The sequence below is a fragment of the Stenella coeruleoalba genome (genome assembly GCF_951394435.1).
Source record: "Stenella coeruleoalba genome assembly, chromosome: 10".
NCBI classification, from domain to species: domain Eukaryota; kingdom Metazoa; phylum Chordata; class Mammalia; order Artiodactyla; family Delphinidae; genus Stenella; species Stenella coeruleoalba.
The window spans coordinates 14,794,361-14,819,533 of record NC_137156.1 but is presented as its reverse complement, the minus strand read 5'-3'; the positions used below and the strand labels follow the sequence as shown (position 1 = coordinate 14,819,533).

The 25,173-nt window shown below is 39.6% G+C and overlaps 1 protein-coding gene across 12 annotated transcripts in view; it reads right to left on the bottom strand.

Moving 5' to 3' along the window:
- RNF144B (ring finger protein 144B) overlaps positions 1–25,173 on the bottom strand; it is an 850,456-nt gene that overhangs the window by 126,347 nt on the left and 698,936 nt on the right. For 11 of the 12 annotated variants that reach the window (XR_013830101.1, XR_013830102.1, XR_013830103.1 and 8 more), the window contains 2 exons: positions 21,255–21,300; positions 15,248–15,447 (listed from right to left, as the gene is read on the bottom strand). The gene's annotated coding sequence lies outside the window, so the exon portion shown is untranslated. The remainder of the gene's footprint in view (positions 1–15,247; positions 15,448–21,254; positions 21,301–25,173) is intronic. The other variant, XR_013830109.1, reaches the window with a different exon arrangement.

Sequence of the window (25,173 nt, the reverse complement as noted above, 5' to 3'; positions counted from 1 at the left end):
TAAAGAAGATATGGCACATATATACAATGGCATATTACTCAGCTATAAAAAGAAATGAAATTGAGTTATTTGTAGTGAGGTGGATGGACCTAGAGTCTGTCATACAGAGTGAAGTAAGTCAGAAATACAAAAACAAATACTGTACGCTAACACATATATATGGAATCTAAGAAAAAAAAAAAAAGAAATGTCATGAAGAACGTAGGGGCAAGATGGGAATAAAGACACAGACCTACTAGAGAATGGACTTGAGGATATGGGGAGGGGGAAGGGTAAGCTGTGACAAAGTGAGAGAGTGGCATGGACATATATACACTACCAAGCGTAAAATAGATAGCTAGTGTGAAGCAGCCACATAGCACAGGGAGATCAGCTCGGTGCTTTGTGACCACGTAGAGGGGTGGGATAGGGAAGGTGGGAGGGTGGGAGACGCAAGAGGGAAGAGATATGGGGGCATATTTATATGTATAAATGATTCACTTTGTTATAAAGCAGAAACTAATAGAACATTGTAAAGCAATTATAATCCAATAAAGATGTTTTTTTTTAAAAAAAAGTAAGTGGTTGGTGAAACTTATTAGGATAATGACAAGGGAAGAGTGGAAAAAATTCTTGTGAACTTGGTGCTTAATTCATCAGGAAAGTTCGGTGCCTTTCCTGAAAATCAGTATATGAAAGCATCAGGGATAAAAAAAAACGACATGAAAAAATAAGATATATTGTAAAAAATAAGTTAGATTTTAGAAATATTAAGTAACTGTAACCAAGAAAAGGCAGTAGGGACAAAGGAGTTCCCTTATTGAATCCTTCTTTTCACCTTGTAAGTTGAGTACCAGGAATGCCACTTATTTCCTTGGACAAGGGCTGGGATCAGGAGGGACAGATTACTTTCAGATCTAGGTGATTGTGGAGAATTGGTGAAGAAAAAATAAAGGACAGTTCACACTAAGGAGTTCCTGGGAAATGTCTGTGGGACTAGTAGGAGGGAAGGCAGCAGTAGAGTGGGGAGAGGTGGAAAAGAGCTAAAGAGGAAGGAAAGAGTAAGAAGGGAAAGCAGAGGAAGGGACTGTGTGCCTACAATGGTGACTTTCCATAGCAGGATCAGAGACAACGTTGTTGGAAGGCTTAGCAAATATATATTAACCACTGTGAGAATTCTATAGTGAGGAAGACCAGCCAGGAGACCCTACTAGGTCTATAGTCTTAAAAGAAATCTTGGTGTTTGAAAGTGGGTGTCAAGAGGGACCTGGGAGGTGATGAACCATCACCTGCAGTGGTGTGCAGGGACCACTGGCTCTGACTCCTGAGAATCGACTGTACACTTTTCTTTCCTACTCTGGGCTCTGTGCCTCTTACTGGTACATGAAAGAGGTCATGGTAAGTGTATTTACACCACAAAATTGACAAACACTACAAATCGGGGTCCCCCCTCCACCTTAGAGCCAGTTGTTAAACATTCACTGATCTGCTGCCACGACTCAAGTTGAGAATAGGCTGTTGCATGAAGCAGTGAGGATGGAACCCCGTGAGAACATTCTCACGAGAGGAGGGACACACTCTTTGCCAGGGTGAGTGTGCACAGAGTAGGTACAGGTATGTTTTTCCTTGAGATACTGTAACAAATGGCTGCTCACTGGTCAGAACCGTCTACTGATAGCATCTGAGAGAATTCCAGAGGATACGACCGGAAGAAGTTGAGCAAATGAAAGTAAATCATAAACAATGCATCAGGCAAGCAGAATTCAGTCAAGAGAAAATTAACCCATTCCTTTGAACCAAGCATGCTTGGTGAGCCTTACAAGTTGAAGCTGGCGCCTTCTTCCTGTTTGCACCCACTGCAAGCATGTAAAATTACATCCCACCTACCTGAAGCCTGTCACGGTTACCTGTGATCCTTCAGAAATCCTTTCCACTACATCCTAAGTTGCTGCTAGAAATTTCCGGCAATTGTGTCTGTGTTTTCCGGTTTGTGGAGGAAATAAATACTTTCAAGGCCTCACTGTTGCCCTGTCCCACCTTCTGAATCCTCATACTGGGTTTAGTGCTTTCAAATAAACGCTGCTGCTGAGTAAAGAAGTTGTTATTCTAGGAATATAGTGCTAAATGAGAAAAGCGAGTTATCAATTTCGTCTTCCTTATAATTTTCTGGGTCTCTCCCCCACCTTTTTCCCTTAACTTTCCTTTTTAATTTTTTTTTCCATGTGGCATGTTCTCCATGCCAGTCTTATACACAGGGTTTCTTCGGGACTAGAAATGCATAAGAAGCTTAACAAGAGGAGATTTACCTAGTAACTATAGTGCTCACATAGCAGAGTTATCCATCACTCATTCAATAATATTTGTTAATCATGATGTGCGTGATAGACACTGTTCAAGGAATCGTATGTCGTACAGAGCAGTGGCTCACAAAGTACATGTCGAAACAGCAAGAAGACGCAGCCAGCAGGCATGTACTTTCTACCTTGACTTGGGTTTAAATTAAATGGCTTCTTATTTGTAACTGTATTTACCTGAACACGCCTGAGTATTGACCTTGTGAATGCCTTTTCCTTTGTTATTTTTAGTTTTTTAGCCTTACATCTTGGGAAATATTTAGTTTTCAGAGTGGACACAATTCAGGTTAGTCATACTCTAGGAAATATACTGAGATTGCTATAAAGGGTACTTGTGGGAGACTGCTGTGGATTTGTTCCCCCAAGAGCAGCCATATATGTCAGTGAAATGGTATGTGTGTTGGAGGGCGGAGAGGAGGGAGTCAAAATGTTATTTAAAGGATGGCTATAGGTCTTAATGCACGAAAGGATCGCCTCCATACTTCAGTTACCATGCCTGGCCTCTCTACCATTCATCACCCTTTTTCTAATACAATAAAAACCTTTGTTAAAATGTAAATAATATTAACCACTTATAACATTTCTTAAGGAATGTCCTAAACAGAGATCTGAGTTTGTCAAATTACATGTACGTTTTCACAGGAAAGGGGGGTTTAGGAAATAACTGGGGTATAGGCTTTGCAGAGGAGGATGTGCAGGGGAGGTCAGGAGGTTGCATGAGAGTACTCTGGGGAGGTGGCCTAAGAAAGAGGGGTATTACTAGGATGCAAGATCTATTGCAATTAGCAGAGATACAAAATAACACTGGCCAGAGAGAGAGAACTTTATTTCTTTCTCACTGAATGGCATAGAGATGGCTGGGGCCAGTATTGTGGGGTGGCTTCATGAGGGACCCAGGGACCCAGGCTCCTTCTCTCTTGTTGCTCCACATGCCGCCTAGAATGTTGTCTTCCCTCTAAGCCTCACTAGCTGAGGATTCTCGAATGTTAGTACACATGTGCTCTCAAACAATTTTGCTGTGCCCTACTCCACTGCCACTCTACCTGGTAACCACTACATCCTTCCATCCAATAGGTGGTTAACACTGGCACTCACAGATCCCACACACTCTCAGGCTCTACCGCCCACTGGTGGCTTGTTTTGATAAGTCTATGGGGTTATCTGTGGCTCAGCAGGGAAGCATGTTCTTTCCTCTTTGGTTACACTCTGGTCTAGAGTTCCTGAAATAAGACTGTTTATGCTTCATTGTTCTGCAATTATCTTAGAAAAAATAAAACAAAATCATTTCAGCTTTAATATACAGTCTCTGCTCTCCACTGCCCTTGATATGCATCCAGAGAGCTAGGTTGCAAAACACATCTGGGAGGCAGCAATCAAGCTGTATTCAGAATCACTTCTCCTCTCTTATAATGAAATATTATAATAAGCTCATTAACGTAGGATCCTTCTTCCCCAAAACAAGATCTCTTATCCTCGTCTCTCACTCTAAATACCTTTCTTTGGACTTGCCCTATTAGTTTAGCAGATATGCTCAAATCATTCACATTTAAAGTGGGGATTGAGTGGGCATAGTATTGGATATGGGTTGGGGCATAACATTTTGAAAACCATGATACATGAGAACTGGAACAATGAATTTCTTCACTGGGATCCCTCCATAGCATGAAACATACCATTCAATACAGCAAAAGTCTCTGAAATTGTGACATTTGTATTGATCTAATTAGCCAACTGTCGACTGCAGCATCTCACTTGAGGGTTGAATGTATCTGACTGAAACTTCTGTTGTGATTGTAAAGTGAATTTAATCTCCCGTGTTGTAAATGACAGTGACAATAAATTCTCAAACAACAAAAATAAAGGTTTTATGATCCAGCAATCGTGCTCATTGCTGTTTACCCAAATGAGTTGAAAACTTATGTCCAAAAATATGCACAGGGGTATTTATGTCAGTTCTTTTCACAATTGCCAGAACTTGCAAGCAACCCAGATGTTCTTCAGTAGGTGAATTAATAAACTGTGGTACATCCAGACAATAGAATATTATTCAGCATTAGAAAGAAATGAGCTATCAAGCCATGAAAAGACAAGAAGGAAACTTAAATGCATCTTAGTAACGAAAGAAGCCAATCTGAGAAAGCTACAAACTGTATGATTCCAAATATATGACATTCTGGAAAAGGCAACGCTACAGAGACAGTCACAAGCTCAATGGTTGCTAGGAGTTTGGGGAGGAAGGAGTGAATATGTGGAGCACAGAGGATTTTTAGGGCAGTGAACCTACTCTGAATGATACTATAACGGTGGATATGTCATTATACATTTGTCAAAACCCACAGAATGTGACAAGTGACCCCTAATGTAAAGGATGAACTCTGGGTGATGATAATGTGTCAGTGGAGGTTCATCACAGTGACATACCACTGTGATGTGGGATAGTGACAGTGGGGAGGTGATGCAGTGTAGGGACAGCGTGTAAATGCCAACTCTCTGTACTCTCTGCTTGATTTGGCTGTGAACCTAAAATTGCTCTAAAAAATAAATCTATTTAAAAGCAGGAAGTAACCTGGAACTTTCATGAAACAAATATTAACATCCTCAATGTAATCTATATTCCATTAAAATAAATGAAGCCCTACAGTCCACCTATAAAAATGTCTATTCCCAAATTCATGAACCCCAGTATTTTTTCAATAATAATTATACTAATACAGGTAAAATTTTTGTAAAAAAATCCTGAATAATTTAAACAAGAAAAAATTCACATTCTTCTTTCTTTGAGATTATAGGAATATATCCCATATGTTTCAAACCTGACACACTAAATATAATAATCTGGATGAGATCCATATCACAGTCCCCTGACCTTAAAGAATACAGAGGAGACAGATGTCAACAGTTGAAATGTGTTAATGTATGCCAGCTACTTGGAATGTATTATTTCATCGTAATCTCTATAACAGCTTTTACACAGATATTATTCCCACTTTACTAATATTTTGCAAGTAACAGGGTCAGGATTTGGTCTTACAAACATGTTTTGTTTTGGAGTCCCTAATTCTCCAGGTACCCAAACTCCTAGATAAGAATACTGGGTTTCCTCAGGTTATTCACTCAGAATTATATGAGAAAATTTAACAACTGGGCCAGAGGCCTTGAATAGGAGGAAACACTGGAGACCTAGCCCTGTGAGCTAGAAGTAGGAAAGGATAGCAGAAAAAGTAGGAACTAGTCTAAGGCAGCTAAAACTGGGGTTAAAAGAACCCTCAGGAAGGAGAGCAGCACACTGATCCACGATGGGATAAGAAATGCAGCCATTTTCCTAACCAGGATGAGAAGGTTAAAGGAGGACAAGGAAAGGATGGCTACAGATGAAAAAAGAAGGAAAAAGAAAAGATGAAGATGAACCACAAGTGGAGGCACCCAGCAATTGTGGGCCAGTGGTGGGGAGTGGGGAGTGGTGGTGATGGTAAGCCCTAAAGGGGAAGGAGGGGGTTAAGAATTTTTTAAATTTTTATTTTTATATTTTACTTCTGAATCCCGGCTCTAACCAGCTTGAAATTGACCTCACTCTCACCGTTCCATGTACTGATATGGGAAATAGCATCATTAAAGCAACAATCTACTAAGTTTGTCTTTGAGGCTTTGAATCTGAAATATGGGGATGACCCTGACATTGGAATCCCGGTCACTTGCTCAATGTCAATGTCAGGATCTTCCCAATATGCCACATCCCTGCCATGGAGTAGGAAGAATAAATCATAATTATTTCTAATAATTGTCGGTTAGCTCAAACCCAACTAACATTTTCTTTCCTTTTTACCCCCTTCCTCCAGATGATTAGACATTTCTGGCTCCTGTGTGTGTCTTCTGCTCCACTGATGAGAGCTGTGTGAAGCTGCAGTGGTTCTCAAGCCTAGCTGCATATGAGACTCACCTGGGCAGCTTTTAGAAATAAAAAGCCTGGGCCTCACCCCAGTAAAACTGAACCAAAACCTTGGGGGCAGGGAGGGCCTGGGCAATGGTAGGTTTCAAACCCTCCCTAGGGGATTCTCATGTGAAGCAAGGGCTTAGAACTACTGACAGAGCACCTTTCTCTCTGAACTGCACGTTCAAAGAAACTAAGGATGAGATGTTATGTATTGAATTCTTGAGCAGGCTTTATATTCTTATATGTGAGCTAGGACCTCTGCTGTGAGATAATCTGTCTGTTAATAAAACTACCTTCAAAATTTTAAAGATTGAGATTTCTTGTTTTCAGCACAAAGAATAGCATATGCCAGTATCAAAAGGAATTTGGATTTAAACAGATCTGGCATTTTTCCTTTATATCTTTTTTTTTTTGGCCAATTCATTATCATCTTTTCCAAGAAAAAGAGCAAGAAGTGAACATTTCCTTTGTATACTCACTTGAATGTGAACGCCAATAATTCCATTCTAAAAAAACCCCAGGTACACGACTAGAGTGTGCTAGGGAGAAAAATTAAACATATTAAGTTCACAAGAATCGTTTCCAGATACTGAACCTTTAAATAACTTCAGGTTTTAGAGGGTCACTTGTATCTGAAGTGTGACTAGCAACAATAAGAAGCTACAGGATCCCGACAAGTGCTCCAGCACTAGAACATAACATGATGAAAAACCTGCAAAGAATTGCTTGTTTCCTAGAAATATGAGGTCTTGTTAAGAATTTTAAAACTATTAATTTTTAGAAGGGGGGTGTTTTTCAGGACTCTCTATTTTAGGACTAAAGTCTCTTGTAATTGAATAAAAGTAAAAGGAACATTAAATATCAGCATTTGCTGTCACGAGCTAAGGATGTTTCCTTAGATACAGACTAAGTTTCTCTCCCCCAGGGCACCCTGCCATAGGGATTGCTTAGGATGTACGTTTGCACTAATGTGCACATCTGGTAAAATGACATACATGTGACCACATGTGACCTTCAGTATTTTCAACCTGCGTGAAGCTTGCAGACTGCCTTTGGTGTTGACTTTCCTCTCTCTAGAGTCTGCAAGAAATTTCCATAGTTTCTAAGTAAATTGGTGTTTTTCACAATCTGTATTTTCCATTTATATACATATATACACACACGCATGTAACTCTATCCATGACAGAATAAAATCCTGAAATCTCACCTTCTTTATGAAGATTTTAAAAATTGAGTTCTTCAACTGACTAGACATGTTCACAAGACTCTCCTGGTTATTTGCCACCAGTACCTCTTGTATATAAGAACTACATCCCCTTGCTTGATGAAAAGGCAGGGCAAATAGATGCTTTTGTAGCAGGGAAGGACTTTCAGACTCATGAATTTTAGGCCCCATTATGGTTGGCTTGCAAAGACCCCATGTCAGATCTATAAAAATATTTGCAGAATCTTGGCCCTCCTTGTCAAGTGGCAGACAGGGGAACATCAAACTCCAAAAGATGTGTTTTTTTGTTTATTTGCTGATGATTGCATGGTAGAAAATGAAAACAATCTATTAGATCCTGAAAGAATTGATTATGAAATGTATTATGTATACAAAGCAAACAGTTTAAAAATGTTTTTAAAAGGATGGAAAAATCACAAACCCACCATATAGATTTGATAAACAGATCTGGGTTCCAGTCTTGCTTCTATATATCCTTACTTAATATTCAGTAATTTCCAAAGTATCTCCAAGCCTTAGGGTCTCAACTGTAGTACAGCCAGAATACTTCCTACCTCACAGGTAGCTGGGAGGGATTAGATGAGAAAAGGTTTTCAACACACCTAACATGGCATCTGGAATATATGAGAGATAGGACTTAATAAATGTCAATTACCAACTCCTTCCCCTTTGTCCTTACAAATGTAAATGCAAAAGTAGTATTACTACCCAGGACTTCAGAGGAGCTGAATTCTGACACTAGATCTTAATAGTTCATTATATTTTTCCCTTGGACCCTGAAAAAGTGCAGGGTGCAGCCAGTTCTTTGAGTATGAAAAGTAAAATAAGATCCCTGTAAGGAAAGCCTGGATGTGTAAGCTGGTGTTGCTGGGCTGCTTTTATCTGGGATCATGATAACCCATTATGAGTGTGCTTCAGCAACCTTGAAAGTGGATAGCAGCAAAGTGCAGCTCACTGTACAAAAGCAGTAGGAGACAATGCATCTTTCAAAAATGTTCTGAAATCCTGATCACGGTAGTGTCACAGAGATTAACGGTAAATTACAAAGTAAGTGCATGATAGCAATACATTTTTAAATAAAAGTGAGGGTGTGTGAAATCATAATAGGCATCTTCTTTCTGAATTTCTTATTTCCATGTCTTTAGTGAAAGAAGAGACATAATCAAAAGTAGATTAGGAGCGCAACCCAGAAGTTGGTCAGGATAATACGGCTTTAAAAGGTGAAGGTCATGTCACTTTCTCCATTTTAGCCTCTATTACACTCCTGAAGACAAAGATAAGCATGTTTCTATTTCATAGAGTAGCCATAAAACCAATACAGAGAAACTGTTAATACTTAGTGCAAATGCCACTTGAAGCAAATACCCTCAAGAAAAAGAGACTTTGAGAGCAAAAAGGGACTTTGGAAACAATCTTACCCAGCTGTATCATTTTACAGGTGAGGAAAATGAAGCCCTAAGATGTAAAGAAGACATGGTGGTTAGTTTCAAAGCCTAGAATTGAACTAAGGCCCTCTGACGCCATAGTGGTTCTCTTACCATCATTTGTATGGTTGGGTCTAAGAGTGTAAGTTGAAAGCATTCAAGTATAGCTTCTATTTCCACTCTCTAACAGGATTCATTAAAAGTCACAAAACAAGTAAACGGTGATTTTCACCAACGAAAATGTTTTTATTCTAATTGAAACTATCTATTTCATCATCTATAATTCTGCACAAATTGAAAAGACTAAAAGGGTAGAAGAGAGTGATGGATAGGTTTTTCACATGGGGTTCAAGTGGAAGTGGTTTGATATAAAAAATTATTTTATTTTCTTATTAGGTTTATAAAATTTGGCAACCATGCCTATTTCCCTAAAAGTACTGCCTTTGGATTATACAACTTGGAGGTCAAGAATAATTAATGCTTCAAAGTCCTTCTCCTCCTTTGCCCAACTCCTGTTCAAATCTGTCTTCCTGAAAGAAAGAAAAAAAAAGGCCCTGCAAAGTCTTGCCCAAGCCTGAGAAAGCTTTATGTTAGGTTGTAGGGAAAAACAAGGCAAAATAATATAAACAGCAACCCTGACAGCTGAGATGAGAGCCCTTCTCCCCGTGCTTTCCCTGGCTGCTCTGTCAAGATCTTGATGCCTGGTGATGAATAGACTGCATGTGTGCAACAGAAGATAAAAATGATCTCTGCTGGCCCTTTCCCAGCCACAGATGTCATGGCCTTGACCTTAAATATCTTATTGCAGCCCCAGTTTGCTGAAATGCTCGAAGGCAAAACACTCTGTGTCACTCCACCTCAGTGCGGTGAGAGGCTCCCAGAGCCTGGGAATGTGTTCATATTTGGTGATGCCTTCCTGCGTCACTAAAGCAATCAGATGGATCCAGCCCGAGGAGACAATAAGGGCTGGACAAAAGCCGAGAGGGCAAACAGATGGGTAATAATCCCCTCTTTTATTATTCGTGCCTATGGAGAATTATTCAGCAGAATTGAATTCTCTGATGAACAGAGCCCCAGACGGCTTTATGCAGTTAAAATTATGGGATTTTTCCTTTCTATTTGCTTCTGTGCTTTGAGGGAGATGGTAAGATGATATTCTTATTCATAACAGTAGTGATATTTGCAAAATAAAAAGGGATCCACCGATGTCTGTGACAATCAATAGTGTGATGCCAGAGAGCGTGAGCTCCATTCAGCCAGAGCCCCTTCCTCATGGGTCAGGATATATAGGGGATATCTGTCAACACCCTCTGTAAGTTCCCAGGGTCTATGATGGACAGGGCTCTGGAAAAGAGATGGGACATCCGCTATTCAGAATTGACTTTGGAAATCAGAATGACCCGGAGAGCCAAGCAGATAATAACCGCCCCCCTGCATTTCATAAGTTTTGAAATAATTCAGTAATCTGTGACTCAGAAAGCTTCAGCCAATTGATTTGGGAAAAAGAAGTCCCCCATAACCCAGGATTAGTAGGCTGGGAAGTGAGGAGGCACTGGCTGCAATGGAAAGTGCACGGGCTACTTTCCTATTTTACATGCCCTCCCATGTCCCCAGTCCACTGCATGGCTCCACGAGGGTCCTGCAGGCGGTGTGGGTACCAGTGGACAGCAGGGGTGAGGCACGAACTCTAGGGCTGCTTACCACTGCAGGGCACCCCAGCCAACTGCTGCTATAATCTTGCTGAGTGTAGCTTTTGTAGGCTTACATTCCCCAGAAATGTAGCAGGATAGGTCTAAGCTTAGGCTTAGAACCTGACCAGATGTGGAAGAATTCTTTCAGACTCAATTACCTTTGTTTTGGGGCTGCTGTTCAACAGGTGTTTAAAAAAGAATAAGTAGTATAACCTATGTTATTGCATACCCTGGGAAAAAAATCTATTTCTCATCAAAGATGTTTTGTTACACAAAAAGAAAAACAAACAATAATAGCTACTATTTATTGAGTTACTAAGGACGTGTGTGCGTGTGTGCGTGTGTGTGTACACTTACAGTATGTATGTGGATATATATCTTTAGAAGTTAAGTGACTTTCTTAAGATAATACAATTAGTAAACTTTGGAGCCTAGGACTGTCTGATTCCAAACCTCAAGGTCCTTCCACAAAACCAAGCTACCGCGTCTCTTGCACTCAGTTGCAATTGATCCTACACTGCCTTTTCCTCTTAACTCTCTTTTCATACTTCCTTAACTACATTGTAAGCAACTTGAGAGCAGGAGCCCCATTCTATATTTGTCTTCCCCGCAAAACCAAAAAGGAGTCTAGAGAACACTCTCTTCAGGCCACGACCAAACTTCCTTGTGATGAAAGTCTACTGTATACATCCTGTGATTATTCGATACTGTTAGGAGACCTCAAGACCTCATTTCGTTCGAAAGACATGGTGGGAATAGTTGGGATCAGACTACTGAGGGCCTTGTATGCCATTTGTGGCACAGACACTGCTCACTGGATATCCATGTGCCCCTACATTTCCCAGCCTCTCCACATTGGCAGCATTTGGGACATACAACTAGTTCTGAGTGCTGGGCTGTGAGCAGAAATGACATGCATCTGGACCATGGCACTTAAGAGTTAATGTTCCTTTTCCATTCTTCTCCTTCATCATCATGGTGCTATGAGACAGTAGCATCACAAGATAAACAAAGCCTGCATTTCTCAATAATTGGATGAGAACTCTTTCATCAGACTTTGCTAGTGAAAGACACTTTTGTTTTCCTAAACCACTGAGATATAGGGGTTTACATACTACTACTGCAAACCCTATCTTTTAAAAATTTATATACCGTGCCATAAGATTTGGACTTTATTTTAATGGAATTGGCACATTAGAAGCTTTCGTATAGGGAAGCAGCAATGGAAAATATCTTAACTATCAAATTAGCTCTTTTTAAAATCATTTCCTTGTATTTTCTTTCCTACTGGCATTTCCCGAAGGTCATTTACTTTTCACTCGTTCATTCAACAACTGATTGTTAATCATCTTATTTATCCACTAGGATATTTCTGGTACAGGACATTCAGAGATGATGATCTGGTTATTTATTAAATATAGAAATAAAGTATATTATATGCCAGACACTGTTCTGGTACTTGTCAAATATTTACTTATTTAATCCTCATAGCAATGCTAGAATGCACTATCATTATCCTCATTTTATATATTAAGGAAACTGGAACCCAGAGAAATTAAGTAACTTGCCCAAGGTCACAGAGCTGCTAGTGGGAAAAATAGGACTTGAACCCAGGCTGTCTTCCTCCAGAATCTGGGCTCTAATCCACCAAGTATGTTGATGACAGTGTGATAGTCTAATCAGTGCAGAAGATGGAGTTCTAACAGACCGTGATGGCCAACTTGGTCCTCGTCCCCCCAGCCTCACCCCATGGGCCTTATTGAAGCTGAAAATTCCCCCCTTCTAATGCATCACAAATATCACCCTGGGAGTTAGGTTAAGACCAGGAAATTCTCAGAAAAATGCTGAGAGAACTAACAGGGAATTGATCCCATCTCTGCATTCCCTTAATGTTTTCTTTGCATTCCTATTAAGCCACTGCTCATACCACATCTTTATTTACTTACTTAGTTATACACAAGTTTTATTCATTTTGGTACGCTTACAGCACTTACCTCACTACACAAATATGCAGAGTAAATGTCTGACAGATGATGTAAATGAAAGAATGAGTAATATAACCTGAGCCATATCTACAGCTAGAATTTTAGCATCTTTGGATATTTCTGCTGAAACGGTGGGATAGACAATCCAGCAGTTAATGAATTCTCTTTCTGCCGTATTATCAATCCTGATGATACAACACTTTGAACAAGTATTAACACTTAATTGTTGTTCCAACTGTGGAGTAATATTTCTATTCTAGTTCTGAGAAAATAATAATAAAGGGCATATACTGATTACTCAGTATGAGTTAGACAGTTGTTGCGGACTAAATGTTTGTATCCCCCGAATTCATATGTTGAGCCCCAGTTCCCAAAGTGATGGTATTTCAAGGTGGGAAATTTGTGAGATGATTAAGTCATGAGGGTATAGTCCTTGTGACAGGGATCAGTGCCTTTATAAGAAGAAACATGAGAGAGATGATCTCTCTCTCACCAACATGTGAGTATACAGCAAGAAGGCATTCATCTGCAAAGTAAGAAGAGGGTCCTGAGCAGGAACAGAGACAGCCAGCACTGAGATTTTGGACTTCCCGGCCTCCAGAAATGAGAGAAATGTTTGTTGTTTAAGCCACTCAGTCTATTTGTTACAGCAGCCTGAACTAAGCAGTCTCATAAGGACTTTATATATAACTTATTTAATCCTCATAGTCATATACAGCCAATTCTCATTATTCATGGTCATTATGTTCTACAATACTGATCTGATGTTTCTAGGAGAAATAAAGGGTTAGGTTCCTGAAAGCATCTGGTTGAAATATTTTCTCTGACTGGTCAATACATAATCTTGTTTTATGTGTGTTTCTGTTGAAAGACACTTTATTTAATATATGATATTAATTTACATTGAACTCATGGCCAATAGCACTCAGACCAACTCATGCCTGAACAAAGCTTCTCTAATGCATATATTTTCTCCATAAGGCACATCACAACCCTCTTGCACTTAGAAGCACCAGATAGCATTTAATACTATGTTTAGGGTCATTTTAAACAGTGAAATCACCAATAAAAGCACAAATATGTTAAACATGTGGCACTAAATAGACCATAAAAAGGACAATTGTTTATGGTATGAGAGTTGAAACAAGTCAGAGCATCACCTTGTCCAACCTCAGCTGGGAGTGTGCATGCTGGGCAACTCAAAATTTTCACCTTTCTTTGCATGCTTGCAAATGACCACAAAAATGCCATGAGTATTGATCTTGGGGTCATAAATAAATTGTAGCGAGAGTAGGTAAATTCACAAACATGGAATCGGTGAATAATGAGTGCACAGGATGAATGCCTGTGTTCCCCCCGAATTTGTATACTGAACCTCTACCCCCCAGTGTGGCTGGACTTGGAGGTGGGGCATCCAAGAAAGTAAATTAAGGTTAAATGAGGTCATAAGGGTGGGGCCCTGATCTGATAAGATTAGTGCCCTTAGAAGAAACATGGCAGAGCTCCCCACTCCAGCTTATAACTATTGAGAAGAAGCCACATGAGGACATGGTGAGAGGGCAGCTGTCTGCAAGCCGGGAGGAAAGCTCTCACCAGAAACTAAAACAGCCTGAACCTTGATCTTGGACTTACAGGTTCCAGAATTGTAAAAAAAAAAAAAAGTAAATCTCTTTTGTTTAAGATAATCAGTCTATGGTATTTTATAATAACAGCTGAGTAGACTAAGACAATGAGGATCAACTATACTATTATAACTCCACTTTAAGGATGAGGAAATTCAGGCACAGAGATCATATGTAACTAGGACATAATGATAATATCTACTATATTTAATGGACCAGACTTCAAACCTAAGCAGTCTGAGTCCAGATTATATGATTTAAGTGCTAGAACATGTTGCTGGACTACTTCCCTTGATGAGACCACATGATTAGGCTGCCCTTCCATTTGAGCTCTGAAATACACATCTTCCTTTCTTGACAATATAGGTTCTCCTGCAGCTCTCAGATTCCCTAATGGCTCAAGACTTAACAAAAGAGCAGAATATAGATATGACATATTCTCTGAGAGCTGGGAGATGATCCTCCTGCCTGGATAGGACTGGAACACCAGTTCTCTCAGCTTCCTGCAGTGAGTCAATCTCCTCTTGAAAATTTCCTCTCCTTGGTCATTTTGTATCCATTAACCAGGGAGAAAGCTTTCCCAGTGCACTGCCCATATTACTATATTGTAACAATTGAAACTATTAATTACTTTCTTTCCATATGTTTGAGTGCAGCCAACATACTTTATTTAGTGATACTTGAGTTCATTGATTCTTAATACTTTTTGGTTCATGGACCATTTTGATAATCTCAGGAAAATGATTGACAGATTCCCCCAGAAAATCACACATGCAGAATGACATCGAAGTTTTGCATAAATTTCAGAAGCTCAGGTACCTTCCTGCTTCTGAAAACCCTTGCTGTATTGATAACCATCTCATTGACACAGGAAGGATGGAAGCCTCTGCTTGACTCAACACAGTGTTAATGACAGCAAATGGACCATCTAGATGGGAAGGATGGGCATGAATGTGAAGGTGAGTCTCTGGTCATTGCAGAGCCTCTTTCATTACATCAGGCTTACCTTTATCAGGTTTCATTACATCAGGCTTACCTTTATCTTGTATTTCAACACCTCATCTTTATTCTCACAGTCCTTTAGCTGTTTGCAAGCCCTTCTCACTCTTAAACAGGAGCAAAGCACAACACGTACGTGTAAAGAAACATTCTGCTTCCCTTCAGAGGCGCATTGGTTTCTGAACCTTGGGAAATGGGTGATGTTACCACATGGTCAGGCAGAGTTTCCAATGGCAACTGAAAGCAGAATAGCAGGAAACCAGTTCAACAGCTGACACCAAAATGCTTTTCCATATGTAAAGCTGTCTTAAACCCACAAGAGACACTGAGAATAAACTTTGTGCTTTCTTTTCTTTTTGCTTAATACCAAATGGGTCAGAGAGAAGCGCTGGACACTTTTAAAAATGCACTTATAATTTTGAATCCAAGCTGTGAGAGTACCCATTGGAGACAACTGTTCTCTCATGGCCTGCTTTGAATAAACAATCACGGCTCTGTGTGATATTACTTCTTAACTAGATTCTAGCATTGAACTCTTGGCTTGCCATGGTTACTTGCATTTTAAACCAGCGTCTCCTTTTCCTTCCCCTTGGCTGAGATTCCTGCTTACTTGGCAGTGGCTCCTTCTCATTTGAACTTTTGCCCTCTTTTAATCTCCACCAAATTTTAGTCTAAAAGAACCTTTCACAGGCACTTTTTGTTACTCTGAGTTTCTTTCTTGTGTGAGAACCAGCTTAGGGAGCTGGTTACTGGAAAACACTCAAGGGCCTCTCTTCCTTCTCTGGGAAGCCACCAGTGACAGGCTGTTTTGTGTGTGTAATTTCCTTTAAAAAAAAAAAAAATCAAGGAAGCACAAGATGCAAGCTGTTTGCTGAAAACAAAATGTTTGCTTTCAAAAGCAAGTGAACACACACATATTTGCATCTGTCCATGTGGCTTTGTTCTTGTCCATTCCAGGGCTGCTCCTCCTTATTTCCCTAGCATATAGCACTGCTGAAATTATTTCAGATCAAAAGCCAAACCAGTGAAGACTTTATTCCCTCCCAACTTCCCATATCAGTTACATTTCAGAGAGGCGTTCCAGGTCCTCAACACCTGTGGAACCCATTTCCCTTTCAAAAGAAGAACCAGTATGTCAAGCCCTCTTCTCATTTAACAGTTAGATGATCTGCTTCCTACTTAAGCAGAGCCTACCGTTTACTCGGAACCTCATGCTTCTGCCTGTCCATTCTGTGGATTCACGCCCATGCCTGAGCTATAGACACTCCGTTCTGTTGTGCTCTCCTTGCTCACTCTAGCCATGCCTAAGCACCCAGACATGGCAGTTCCTTTCCCTGGATCAAATGCACCATCTCTCTACATTCCTTTTCCTGAACCTCAGAACATATAGGTCTGTTCAGAGCCACGAGCCCCACCAACAATCCAGTGTCCAACTGAAGCTGGAACCTACTTCACAGCCTGATGATTCAGTTCTACAAATTCTCCTCTACCCTTTGCTGAATATTCTAGACCTTCTCTCTCTTTCTTTTCACTCTGTCACTCTCAGTGACCTTCTTGCCTTCTACTTGACTCAGAAGATGGCAGTCTACTGGCTTACAATACTCCTTTTGCTCACACTCATTCTTTATTCACACCCATCATCCAGTCTTATAGGGCAGAAAAACTTCCTCTTTCAGAAAGCCAATCCCTCCATCTGTGTGAGCTCTTGATAAAGTCCTTCCAGATGCAGAGGAGCTGTGCTCCACATTTTCTTCACAATCACACCTATTTACTGTCTATCAGCTCCTACTCTCCTGCCTTCAAACATGCTGAAGTTATTAACAACAACAACAGCAAATTTCCAAGCAAACATTCCTGCTCTGTATGTTCTTCTAACTACCATCCAGCTTCTTTCCATCCTTATAACCCCACACTTGCATTGTCTCTATCTGCCACTTTTATCCCCTCGTTCCCCCTCCTCTGCTCTCTCATGCCCTTTCTCTCGCTTTCGTCTTCACCACCCTCCTAGGAATTTTCTTATGAAGGTCATCGATCAACACAAGGTTGTTCCCTTCACGTTCAGTCTCATCTTCTCCACTACAAATGGCCTGCTTTTAAGATAAAGCTCTTATTTTCTGGTTATCACGATGTTTTGCTTTCCTCTCCTTTTATGCCTTCTGCTTCTCTATGGGTTCTGCTTTCCAAGGCTCATTCCTTAACTCAGTTACATTTATCAAAAAATGTTTTTGGATGTTGGCTCCATCATAACTCAAATGTAATGAGATGTGAAATAAGACTTTTCTTATTATTTGGAGACTATAGCTCAAGCTTCAATCCCAAGGATAGTATGTCGTAGGAAGGGCTGATATTCACCTAGTAGCTAAAATATAGACATACTTCTGGGCAGTTGGTAAACAGACACTTCCCTTAGCTCTACCACTCCACTACCTTGGCCTCTTCCCTGGAACCTCCCTGATTTTCTAATGATCCAGCAAATAGATAGTGGATCCTGATCATCAAGGCCTTTCCAGAATGATGTTTTAACATCATGGTCTGAATCCATTCCAATGGTCTGCCATGATGGCCATTAAACACACTGAATATCTCTGTCAATAAGTCTCTCTATGTTCTAAAAAGCAGCCAAAAAGTTAACCTCAAAGGTTTCCTAAGAAGTGATCAGATGGGAACTTTTTTCCTTCACACCTTCCCCATCCACTCTATATAAGCAAAAGATAGGAGTGCCTGGAGAGGGAGATAAGTTGTGGAAGGAGAATTATCCACCTAATAACAAGTGCTGTTACCAGGAAAAATGCATATGAAGAAGGGAAGGAAGGTCTTCCCCACTAACCAAGTAAGAGGGGCTCCCTGAGGCTTTGAATGTCTGCAAAAGAAACCAGATCACACCCTCAAATCGGATACTTTCAAGATGCAGATTCTTAGCCTTACTCAGTGCATCAAATTTTGATGAAGGAGGCCTTGGGAGCGCTTGCCATTTAGGAGGAATTTATGTGTGTTCCTGAAGTTTGACAGTGTCCATAAAAATAAGTATTGGAACCTGCTGCCCATCTGGAAAAATCAGAAGATAAATGGCTGGCTGCAGTTGCCTTTTATGGCAAGACAAGGAAGAGAGAGTGGCTTGGGGAGTAGAGTACCCATAGTCTGGCACGAAAACAAGGAATGAATTTCTTTTTAGACTAAGTGATCTTGAGCTGTCTTGATGGACTCAAACTTTAAAAAATGCTTCTGGGGAAGTGGGGATCCGAACAGGATGGATCCCTCAGGACAGAGGCTAAAAGGACGTCACTCTTGGTCAGCTGGAAAGTACATCACCCATGTCATGAAGCAATGATCTGGAACAATCTCAGTGAACAGTGTTTGGAGATATTGGCTGAAGAACTCAAAAAAATGTTATACACGAGAAAGCAGTATTTAGAAGCTTGCTATAATGGAGAACACACTGGCCATTTCCTATCAGCCAAGATAGAACTACAAAAAACAGCAGCTAAATAAAGGCTTGAAAGAGGAAGGAAGAAATCCAAAGTTGAGTTCATGGCTTGTTCCCTACTGCAGGCCAGAGCCATGTGTCTAGCCTAAACCATGAAAAGAAAGACTCTCAAATCAAATCAGATAAGGGACTGGAATTTTTATTTAAACTTGTTGAGAATTTTTTACTTTCTGAAAGTGAGCAATATGTACCTAAATATTCTTAAAATCTAAAATGACTAGGAAACTAAGAATCACCTCAAAAAATAATAGGAATAAATTAGAGATATGACTAGCCATGTTAAAAGACAGAAATTAGAGAAAAATAAAATTATTTTCTCTGTGTACCCCTGCTCAATAACTAGTTATACATGTTTTCAACTATTTTGATTACTAATGCACTTTTATTATTGTGATATTGTGATTTATAATAAGAAATAAATATTTGGTCTTTGTCCATTATCCCTGGACAATTTTTAGCTCCTAAAAACCTTGGACTTTCCTAAGTGATGGGAGCTGGGAATGTGTCTTTTGTTATGCTAATGAGGGGACTTTTGGACACAAGCAACCACAGAATTAAATAAAGAGTTGGAACTTTCAGTCCCACCCCCGAATGACCTCCGGGGAGGGGAGAAGGGTTGGAGGTTGAATCCTGTTTACTATTTTTATCATTAGTAGATAGCATGATACATGGAAATTCAACAAATCATTTTTGAATTAATTAACTGTTAAAATAAGTAAATTTAGCCATAGAAAAGAACTGTCTCATTACCTATTTTACATTCCTATACCAGCATAGCCAGGAATTAAATGGGCTTGACTTTTGAACAAAACCAAGGAACAGGATAGTTTCATATAAAGAGAAATGGATTATTCTAGAATAAATATCCAAAGAAAAGAAAAGAAGATTTTCTTTGTGAAACACCCATCAGCTAAATTCTCTTCTGGAATCAAAATTCCATACACCTCTCAAAGATGCCCCATAATGTGAACTAAGTGGATTTTGGAATGGCTGGCTGATGGATGATGACATTAGCTGACTTTGGAATGTTCGGGGTTTATACCTCAATTATACATCACGTTCCATCAAATCTAACATGACGTTAATTGTTATAAGCACCATTATTTTACATACCTTCAAAAAAGAAAAGAAAAACCTGCTGATTATGATACAGTGTTTAGGAAATTTCTACTGTAAGATACACTTCAATATTAGAGATATTAAAATGTGAAAAAAATGTGCATCTTAAACTCAATTAAATATGTTAGATAAGAGTCAGAATTGTAGATTGAGGAAGAACCTAAGACTTCATCCAATCTAATCTTCATCAATTTACAAATGAACTGAGAACTCAGAAGAGTTTAAGTATAGACAGGTACACAGAAATAGAGCAAGTCAATCAACCTGTGAGACCAGATGGGCTGCTTTGTTTCAATGTTAACATTTCATAATTCTGTGCACTAACATTAATATTAAAAAAGAGACTCAGGGGAAATATATGTCATCATAATATGACAAATGTCTCCTTTTTATGTTAGAGATAGATAATCTATCTCAACAAATATGTAACTTTAAATTCTCTATCCTCAAATACCTGAATCCTAGCATCTTCCCCAGTGAATCCAGGGTTTGCCTAGAAGGAGAAACCTGAATCCAGTTTTTGGTCATCAAGGAAATACCTAATGAGATGTATGTAAGTCTAATGGTATACTGGATTTCTTTTCCTCTGTTCCTTGAATATCTTTCATTGGATCAAAGACTATTTTTATGGTGTTAGGCTATGTAATATTTCACATGAAGAACAAATCAGATTTGCCATAATTATGATACATTTACAATTCACTACTTCTAATGGCAACTTTAAACTTGATTTTCTTCAGTAAATTTTAGCCTGCTTGCCACACAGCGCTGTAAGTCTTGTTTTAAAAAACCACTTATTCACCTTCTCTTTCCTTCATTTTCCCCTTCCCTTAACACCGCAATTGAAAAACTCCCCCTGGCCTCCACCACCTCTCAAGTTCCCCCACCTACCTGAAACCTCAGGCCCTCCTTTCATTACCTTGCTAATAACAAGAGCATCTTCATTTTCTCTGGAACTCATGCAGAAGAAACATTTTAAGCTCAACTAAATAATTACCCAGCTATTTTCTATTTCCTCCCAAGGAAAAAAAAATCCTGATTGACTGAAAAATCACCAGGTTGTTGTCACCAGAATCCTTAATGTGAAACCTTCTTTACAATCTTCCTTCTTCAGCTTCCTGGTTTTGATGTGGGAAGTGGCAAAATTAAGGGCCTTTGTGGGTTGTATTAGATAAATGAAGGCGTATTTAATTGAACCAGTCATCATGAATGCATTCAGCATATGACTGACATGCCAAAGGGGACCACGCGCATGAGTGCTGCGTGGTTATCTTCCAGTTTGCCACCGACCCCTTCAGCAGGCCTGCGAGGTACCTGGAGGAACGCACTCAAAGCAAAAGGCTCACAGTTCAGGGGCAACAGCTAGGAGGATGGTCGGGGGCTGCCAGCTACAGAATGACGTACCCAAGCAAGTAAAGACAAAGCCTCTCTTGGCACATACCAATTCCAGTTGCTTCATCATCTTCATTTTGCAGCAAACACTCTGCCTAGAAAGGATGAAAGAAAATCATTATTTTAGTGAAGAATGCCTCTGACAACGCCACCTCAAAACTGTCTATTAATCCTTACTACTTATAAATACATACGTACATACACGAAACACACACACACACGTATATATACACACGCATACATACAGAGCCAATATTTTAATTGGCAAAAAGCCCTTTCTGAAGCCAGAGTTGGCCCCTGAACGAGACTGTGATTTAGCAAAGTGTAACTTGCTGTCCTCTCACTTCTCTTAATGCCACCTTTCTTCTCCCTGTCTCATCTCAAAATTTCTCATTCCTGTTGTCTCTGACAGGTTTAAACTTCTTCCTGCTAATGTGCGTACTAATAACTAAGTACATATTTCAAAACTACTACCATATCTGAGGCCTTTTTACTGGTAGCGAAAGAGTCTTCAAGGGCTGAGAGTAATTCAATGTGAAATGTGAACTTGGTAACTGGGAATTAGAAAATAAATCTCATTATTTCTTGGTCTTCTCAGCCGTTTGGTGGCCAAGAGGAGTCTATTTTATATACCATTTTCTTCTGCCAAAATACATTATCCATAGATATTTTCAAAAATATGGGAGCTGGAAAAGATCTTAACAGTCATCTTAAAGCATCTCCACATTTTATAGACTTAGAAACTGAGGCCCAGAGAGGCGAGAGAATCATTGCCAGAGGTAATCCCCACCCATCATCAGATTCCCAGGACAGTAGTTTCTAGAAATCTTGTCTTGGTAAAACTAACATTGCTTAAGGGCCCTGAATTTCTGGCACTTAGAAAGTTAAATAATTTATCATATGTCATTTGGGAAGGCTGAAGAACTATGTCTAACTTAAGGACCCCCATGTTTGATGGCATATCCAAACTCAACCAGTTTATTTCTATCAACAGGTCAACGGTTGCTTAAAAGGAGTCTCAACTTAATCCTATGGAGCCACATAGCCCTTGATGAAATGATACTGAACACCTCTGTAGTGGAAAGAAGCAGTCTGCTCCAATCCTATTTATATTTATATATTTATTTATTTATTTTTAAATAAATATTTATTTTTAAAAAATATATATTTATATTTATGTATTTATTCTAGGTGAGAAAGCCTTTGCACAATCTTTTTGGCTATTTGCTTCTAGCACTATGGCTGACCAGGTGTTCTGAAGGCCTCCTTCTACTATAGTTTACCCAGGACACAGTCTTCAAAACACTGCTGTTTGCATTTGAGTTGGTGGAGATTTTCAGCTTCCTTCCTTAACCCCTGCCATGTAAATTAGAGTGGATAACTGGGGACAGTAATCAGGGGTCACAAGGAACAGGCATGACCTGAGGATGGATCAGGATCATAGCACTGCTGCTGGGGACTGAGTCTTGGGCAAAAGCAAAGTAGGAAAGTTAAGTCTAAGATTTGTGAACTGGCTGAAGGCTTTCAAGGTAAACAGAAGTTTCCAGCTATGGGCAACCAAAGCCACAGGCAGAAAGCACACCCACTCTGAAAGAAAGTCTTCTCAATTTTGAACCTATAAAATCTCACCAAAGAAATCAAGTAATGTGTTCATAATCAGAGATTAGCAAACAAAGAGGCGAGCTGTATTAGTTACCTGTTACTGTGTAACAAATTATCTTAAAACTTAGCTTTAAATGACAATAAATATTTATTATATTGCTCAGTTTCTGAGGTTCAGGAACTTGAGGATCTGGAATTTGGGTCCTGGCTCAGGGTCTCTCAGAAAGTTGTGGTCAGGGCTTCCCTGGTGGCGCAGTGGTTGAGAGTCCGCCTGCCGATGCAGGGGACACGGGTTCGTGCCCCGGTCCGGGAAGATCCCACATGCCGCGGAGCGGCTGGGCCCGTGAGCCATGGCCGCTGAGCCTGCGCGTCTGGAGCCTGTGCTCCGCAACGGGAGAGCCCACAACAGTGAGAGGCCCGCGTATCGCAAAAAATAAATAAATAAATAAATAAATAAATAAAAATGTTGTGGTCATCTGAAAGCTTGACTGGGGCCGAGGATCCACTTCCAAAGGGACTCACTGACTTGGCCGGCATGTTGGTGTTGGTGTTGCTTGTTGGAGGCCTCAGTTCTCCTCCATGTGAGCCTCCCCTTGGGCCAGCTAAGCGTCCTCAAGACATGGTAACTGGTTTCCCCCAGAATGCACAATCCAAGAGAAAGGTATTCAGGCAGAAGCTATTCTATTTATGTGCCAATCTTTGATGAAAACAAGGACAAATTTACTTGTAATCTTGGGGCAAAAAAGGCTAACCATGAATGAAAAAAATAATAAGTTCAATTATATTAAAATTAAGAAATTCTGTTCATCAAAAGGCATCATAAAGAGAATGAAAAAAAAATAAATAGCAAACTAGGAGAGATATTTACAACTCACTTAAAAAACAAAGTATTAGTATTCAGAACACATAAATAATATCTACAAATCAATAAAATAGAAAACCCAACAGAAAGCTAGGCAAAGACCACTAAGAAAAAGAAACAAGTGTGGACAATATATAAGTAAAAAGGTTCTCAATCTAGTTAACAATCAAGGAAATAGAAATTACAACCATAATGAGGCACAATTTTACACCTATTTAGTTGTCTCAAATCAGAAGATCTGACAACACCAAGTGTTGGAGAGGAAGTGAATCAACAAGAAAGTCAGGGGACACTAGATTGTTACAATTACTTTGGAAAACAATTTGGCAATTTGTAATGATGAATATTCACACACCCGATCTCCACCCAACAGTTGTATTTCTAGGTCAGTGATTTTGATCCTTGGAGAATATTTGGCAATGTATGGAGACATTTTCGGTTGTCTCAACTGAAAGGCACTACTGGCATCTAGTGGGTAGAAGCCAGGGATGCTGCTAAACATCCTACAATGCAAAGGACAGCTCTGTACAATAAAGAATTATCTGGCCCCAAATGACAATAGGTCCACCATCAAGGAACCCCGTCCTAGGTATATAGACAAGAGAAACTCCTGCACATATGTGCACCAGGAAATACAGAATATATTCAAAACAACTACCACAAACTAGAAGTAATACTTCCCTTTTGACAAGAGAATAAATAAATCAACTATGAAATAGTTATTCAGTGAAATACATACGACTGAACTACAGCTATAGACAATGACGTGAGTGGATTTTAGTGATGTGATGCAAAGGGAAAAAGAGTAAATCTCATAAGAAGATATCCAATGTGATATATTTAATGTAATATTCAAAAACAAGAAAAACTAAAAAATCTGTTATTTAGGGATACCTATAAACATATGCTTAAACTACAAATATAGGCTAGGCAATGATAATATAAAATTCAAGGTACTAGGGGTAAGACAGGAATAAAGACACAGACCTACTAGAGAATGGACTTGAGGATATGGGGAGGGGGAAGGGTGAGCTGTGACAAAGCGAGAGAGTGGCATGGACATATATACACTACCAAACCTAAGGTAGATAGTGGGAAGCAGCCGCACAGCACAGGGAGATCAGCTCGGTGCTATGTGACCCCCTGGAGGGGTGGGATAGGGAGGGTGGGAGGGAGGGAGACGCAGTAGGGAAGAGATATGGGAACATATGTATATGTATAACTGATTCACTTTGTTATGAAGCAGAAACTAACACACAATTGTAAAGCAATTATACTCCAATAAAGATGTAAAAAAAAAAAATTCAAGGTACTAGTTACCTCTTGTGTAAGACAAAAGGAAAACCGTGGAGGGTGGGTGAAGATAAACAGAGGAACACTGTTGAACACTTGGATTGTATAACGGGTTTACAGTTGTTTATTACGTTATCAGACTTTATAACTTGCATATAGATATTTACATACATACATATATGTCATATATCATTTTGTACCAAATATTATA